Source organism: Halichoerus grypus, chromosome 1, assembly GCF_964656455.1.
Source record: "Halichoerus grypus chromosome 1, mHalGry1.hap1.1, whole genome shotgun sequence".
Taxonomy (NCBI): Eukaryota; Metazoa; Chordata; class Mammalia; order Carnivora; family Phocidae; genus Halichoerus; species Halichoerus grypus.
The window spans coordinates 53,903,269-53,909,779 of record NC_135712.1 but is presented as its reverse complement, the minus strand read 5'-3'; the positions used below and the strand labels follow the sequence as shown (position 1 = coordinate 53,909,779).

Here is a 6,511-nt window from a genome sequence, read left to right as displayed (position 1 = left end):
CACTGTCAGTCACTAGCCCCATGACCTTGAGTAAGTACTTAAACTCCCTACACCTTGGTTTTCTCATCTATGGAATGGGTACCTCTCAGAACTGTGAAGATAAAATGAGGTCATCTGTTAAGACACTTAGCATATTGCCTGGAACACGAGTGCTCTCTAGACAGCAGCTCAGGGGACTCTTAAAACATGTATCAGGTAATGTCAATCACTTGCTCAAAAGCTTCCAGTGTCTTCCCACTGCACATAGAGTAAAAGCCAAAAACTTTACAATCACCTATCATGTCCCTTAAGATCCCTTACCTCCCTGAGCACATCGACGAGCTGTGCACTGACTTCGGGCAGACCTATCTCCTCACACTTCCTCAAACTCGTCCGTTATGCTGCTGTCCCGGGGTTATTGTACTGACAGAGTCTTCCTCCTAGGGAGTTCTTCCCTCTGCAATCACCACCCCAGCCCTCAGATCAGCATGGCTTTGCCCCTTTGCCACCGGTGGGTCTTGCTCAAATGCATTCTTCAGTGAAGGCATAGAGGACTATCCTAGGTAAGACTGTACCTCCCTCTCTTACCCCACCACACTTCCCTGTCTTACTTGCTTGGTTTACTTTTTCCCTTAGAAGAAATCACCACTTAATATTCTTTCCCATTAAAATTCTTTATTAGTTTGTTGTATGTTTTCTCCCACGCCAATATAAGTCCGTGAAGGCAGGGATTTTTGTCTTTGACCATTACTGTAACCCATAGCACCTAGACAACCATCTGGCACAAAGTAGGCACTTAAGGAAGACTTATTCAGTGAAAGAATTTAAAAATTAGTGACCATTTTTATTATTTATGTGTCTGATCATTTTCTCCTCTTCTTCCTTCTTTAGTAACCATCGGTGGTATTGAGCCAGGTCTTCACCGATGACATAGCTCAGCTTAGTCCTCACTTCCTCCAGGCAGTCTCCCTTGAATTTCCCACGTCAGTTCCTCCTGTTTTGCCTCTCCCATCGTTGATCTCTGTTGTGTGATTATTTGGTTTAAGTCTATCTTTTCCCCATTGGTAAAGACTTCATCGATTATTGCTCACCTCTGTATTCCCAACACTTAGTACAGTGCTTGGCACATACAAAATACTCAACAAATAATGAATAAATAATGGAATGAATGAATGATGAAAATGAGCTCGTGATTTATTTTGCCTGCTGTAAAACCTATTTTGCATATTACTTGATCCCTCTGGCTGTGCTATGTTTACTGTTTGTTCATGATCAGTAAGCTTTGGCATGTTTAATGTGCCATTCCCTCACTGACACTGAACTGTGTAACTTAAGCTAAGCTGGGCTCTGGTCGGTATTCACAAACATTTCTCATTAGTTTGTATTCAGAGTAAAAGATGAAAGAGCAATAGGTTGCCAGTTAGCAAAAATTCATTTGCTATTGTGCAGATCTGTGAAAGCATCCAATTAATATTACACATGAATATTTCACAATAAGAAGGATCCTGGAAATTAGTCTAGTAATAAAAAGAACAAAGTGAAGATAGATGCATTCTTCTTTATTGGGATGGAGCGATTATGGCAACCATAGTGTAGGCTAGAGGAAGGAATGGTCATTTATTGGGAGCCTGTCACATGCCAGATTCCATTCAACATACTTTGTATTTATGATCGCATTGGGTCCCAACTGTGAGTGTGGTGGAAATGAAAAAATACCAGTGAATATGGACATGTATGTATGTATGTATATACGTATGTGTGCTTTTATGTGTCCATATCTGTGGGTATTGAAATTAACAGGCTCTAGTCCTGTCTCTGCTTCATGTTAGCTGCTCAAGCTGGAGCAGGTCAATTCATGCCCCTGAGCTTCAGTTCCTGCATTTGTAAAGTGCAGATCATAAGGCCTATCTCACAGAGCTAGTATTAAGATCAAATAAAATAATAGGTATGAACATTCTTTGAAATATTGAAAGCAAATGTGTGCGTGCATGTGCATGTGTGTGTGTGTGTGGTGTTATAAGGATCAAAGCAACAATTTCTCTCTTTGGATATCAAAATATTTTTCCTGGTGAAAGCTACATGTGGGGTGAAGCCATATTGTATCAGCTTATTACCCATTCACTTATTGCAATTCAATCTAATAAATATATTAAATACTTCCGACATGCCAGACTCCACAAGGCCATGGAGAATAAAATGAACTAAACATGATCCTGCCTCAAGGAGTTCACACTCGAAAGGAGGAAGCATATGGATATAAAAATAACTAGAAGATTCAAGGCGGAATATGCATAATTCTATAGATATTAAGAAATCACACCCAGTAACTGATACAATAAATAGATATTGAATAACAGCTGTGGGCCAGACACTGTTCTAGAACCCAACAAAAGAGTGGAGAAGAGAAATTTTTTTAAAAGCCTGTTTTCACGGGGCTTCCGTTCTCGTGTGTGAAAACGGAGAATAAGCTCATAACCCACAGGATAAACAAACCAATCTCAGGTCACTGCTGTGCTGCAAATAAAATAGGGTAAACTGATCATGAGTTCTGGAAAAGCAGTGGTCAGCTAAGGGTTCTGTTATCTGAGCTGAGGCGGAGGCATTTTGAGGAGAGCAGGCGCTGGGACTCCGTGGGCTGGGCGCTCAGAAAGAAGGCTCCGCATGAAAGCGTGCTCTGCCCAAACGGAGGGAAGTGAGAGAGTAGAGGAGAGAGGAGCAAGGGTGGATCCCGGCCAGATCAGACTACAGACCAGACACCCCATTCTGGTCCTGGTGAGGAACTGGGGCTCTAAGTGAAGCACAATGCGGAGGCAAGGAAACCTTTAGAAAGAGAAGGGATGGGATCTGGTTTACATTTTAAAGAGCAGTCTGGTTGCTCTGGGGAGTTGGGGGGGGGGCGGGTGGAAAGACCGGATTTTTGGAATCCAGATAGAGGATAAGGAATGGTGACTTGTAGCTAAGCTAGAGGCCAGCTAGATGTGGGGAAAGGGACAGATGCGGGATATCTTTTGGTGGTAAACCAACAAGAATTTGAAGGGGAGGAAAAAGGTTATTTCTAAATGAGGAACACTTTGGTGTCTATCTTTAGTTCAAAATCCTTTTATGTCAAACAATACATTAATTCTACAAATATACCTAATGTACATTTAAGCTACTATTAAAATTCTTTGGCTCTCTAAATATAGTACATGCTTATTAAAGAAATTATAAAAAAGAGAAAAGCAAAAATTAAGAAAAACGATATAAATACATATATAAAATTCGCTATATATATTTCTAAGACTGGAATGCCTACATTTTTCCCCAGAACTATGATTTGATCTTGTGTTTCTGAGGCGGTTGTGCAATATCAGATTGTGCCTTTTTTTCTGTAGCATCTTTTGAAAACTGAAAACCATTTAACAACTTCAACACAAACACTATGTGTGGACATTTCTTCATACATGGGAGATGACTTCCACCCACTGGGGCAAATGGGCCTGAGAACGCCCAGTAGTCCTAGCACGTCGGAGGCTGGATGGTGCACACTTCCATCTCACCAAGGCCTTAAATACAACGCGATCAGACAGATTGCTGTAAATCCATCCCCATCCGTGCTCGCACGGGGGTGGAGGGAGGTTGCCGCTATTTACAGCAACCATTGTCTGAGCTAGGACTGAGTAATGCAGTCCCTCGGGGTAAGTAGGCTGGAAACCTTTGTCAAGGGGCAGTCAAGCCCTGTAAGGCTGTAAGGTGGAAGCGGCCCGCGTGCACCCTGCATCGACAGGAGAGCCCCCTGATGATTGTTTGCGTTTGGGGCCCCCTCTGTTTAAACACTAAGGAGTCCATGGAGGTAAGGAATGGGCGGGAGCTGGTCCTTGGGGGGCAGGCCGGGGAAGGAGTCTTGTAGACAGCCGTGGGAGCACCGGGTCAGGAGGTACCCTCCCACTCCCCACGTCGTGCGGATCGCAGGCTGGGTGACGCCGCGGCCAGCCCGCGGGCCTGAAATGTGGCAGGCAGCCGCTCGCGGCAGCATCCTCTCCCCTGCGGCGCGCAGTAATGGATCTGTGCGTCCTAAAAGAGGAAGATAATGCCGGGTTTAGCTTATAAATAGCTGGTTGTACGCTCGCCCTGCGAAGCATTGATTGAGAGAGCCGAGCTGACTATTGATCTAATTTTAACTTACATTTTAGCACTCACCCTCTTCGCCTCCCCCACGTTGTTCCGGGCGGTGGAGCTAGGGCCACAACTGTCTCTGTCTCATGCGGCCGCCAGGGGGCGGGCCACTCGCGTCCCCGCCGCCCTGCCCGTCTGGCCTCTGTTTACGCAGACATACAATGCCGGCTTTTATTGGGTCTGAAAAATAGGAGTTTGATTTTCCTGCGCCGGGATGACCTCATCACCCATGAAAGTCAGAGGAAAACGGAGAATTGGATGACAGGCAGCCAGGAAAATAAAGGTTGCATTTCACCCCCTCCCACGTCACCACCTACACAGAGCACTGGGGCTGTACTTCTGTTTTAACAACCACTTTGCGGAAGTCGTGAATGGGGGAGGGAGGGGGGCAGGAGCGGAATGTTAAATTCCTCTTGGTACCCGGGCACGGGGTGTTCTGCGCCTTCTGTTTACAAGGTTAATATCACCTACGCTCTGCCTCCAAGGGCTCTGTACTGAGCTGTCACCAAATGCCGGGGCTCCAACACTCTATAGGAAAGAGTGACTTGACTTTCAAATATTATTAGTTATTCCCAGGGGCCTGGGTGGCTCAGTCCTTAAGCGTCTGCCTTCCACTCGGGTCATGATCCCAGGGTCCTGGGATCGAGCCCCGCATCGGGCTCCCTGCTCAGCGGGAAGCCTGCTTCTCCCTCTCCCACTCCCCCTGCTTGTGTTCCCTCTCTCGCTGTCTCTCTCTGTCAAATAAATAAATAAAATCTTAAAAATATATATATTATTAGTTATTCCTAAACATGATTCTTCTTGCCGAGGTGTAAATAATGGTCATCAGCGATTTTATACTGCTAGCCTGGAAATTTCAGATGTGCATATGGCTTCACATGAATAGTGTGGGAAAGTGAAGCTTATCACATTTTTGTTACCACATTTTGGGACCACGAAGTATAGTAGGGTCAAGTATATGTGGAAACAGAAGACCAAGAATGATGCCCCCCACTCCCGCCAAAAAATTCCCCAGACCTAGAACTCAGCATTTCGACTTTCCTTCTGGGGTTGAGTGGAACATATTGATAGAAGCTGATGTTTATCAAGCACTTGCTATGTGTCAGGCATTCTACCAGCCATTTTACATGTGTTGCCTCATTAAATCCTTAAGGCAACCTATCAGTCACGTTCACATTCTATAGTTATCCCATTCTATAATTAAAGAAATTGAGGGGAGGTTACTGGCCCAACGCCAGGTAGCTAGCAAAGGGCAGCCTTGGTAGTGAGTGACCCCAGAGCCCTTGCTCTTGAGCACCATGCTATATGTTTTGAAGACATGTCTACCATTGGCAAAGTCTTAAACTTTCTGCATCCCTAAGCAAAGAAGGGTGTGTGTGAACACAGGATGGCGACTCTCAAACGAGGCCTGCCTGGGCCAAACCAAAAGGCTCTTCATTGAGGGAGCTCTTGAAAAAGTGAAAAATGAACAAAGACATTCTCATCTGAAGAATAGCTTCTAAGCTGGAAATAATGTGGCCAGAAGAAGGAGACTTTCACTAAAGGGTCTTCGCTTGGCCAGTCATTCAACAAAGATTTGCCCCCAGGAACCACGCCATGATGGTGGGCACCAGGCTCCTAGAAGAAGAAAATAGACATGAATCCCCTCATGGAAACTCATAAAGAAGGAGATTGTAAGTAAGTGAACAACAAAACACATAATTATGATATGTGATGATTGTAAAAGGGACATGACTTATTTGGATTTGGGGAGGGAGAGAAAGGCCGGCCTGTCTGAGGAAATGATGTTCAAGTGGAGAGCTACATGGTGAGTGGGAATTATCCAGGCAGGGGATGGGAATGAGCACATGACAGACAGACAGGGAAGGTTTTGAGGAGGAAACGTGATGAATGAGAGAGGAGTCTGCAGAGCTCAGAGAGGGTCTCATAAACCCAAGTGAGGATTTCGAACATCATCTTAAATGCAATGGGAAGACCTCTTGATGAGTTTGAAGCATGAGAGTGAAGTGATTTGATTTATATTTTAGGAAGAATACTTTGGGATGGGGAGAATGGGTGGGAGATGGGGCAAGGGGACAGGCATGGGGACACCATCAGGAAGTTAGTGGAATAGCTCAGGGGAAAGACGACAGCGGCTTGGACAAGGCTCGGCATACTGAACACAGAGAGAAACGGATGAACTATTTGCAGGCTTGGTGACGGATGGATTCCTCAGGAGAACTGAGGAATAGCGAGGGGTCGGGGGCCTCTCTCAGTTTCTGGCTTGAGGCACCGGAGTGCATGAGGCATCCTTTACACACCCAACAGACATGAGACGAGGAGCCAACTGGGGCAACAACTGGTTTGGGCCTTTCTTATTTGAAGAGCAAAGCTGCTG

General features: G+C 45.3%; 2 long non-coding RNA genes across 2 annotated transcripts in view; one reads left to right on the top strand and one right to left on the bottom strand.

Moving 5' to 3' along the window:
• Window positions 1-3,230: 3,230 nt before the first annotated feature.
• LOC144380856 (uncharacterized) lies at window positions 3,231-4,744 on the bottom strand. The gene is made up of 2 exons (XR_013445085.1): window positions 4,145-4,744; window positions 3,231-4,032 (listed from the first exon to the last, which is right to left on the bottom strand). It is a non-coding gene; the product is annotated as an uncharacterized LOC144380856 (long non-coding RNA).
• Window positions 3,674-6,511, top strand: part of LOC144380855 (uncharacterized) — a 27,922-nt gene continuing 25,084 nt past the window's right edge. Inside the window, exon 1 of the long non-coding RNA XR_013445083.1 lies at window positions 3,674-3,811. This is a non-coding gene — a long non-coding RNA (uncharacterized LOC144380855). The remainder of the gene's footprint in view (window positions 3,812-6,511) is intronic.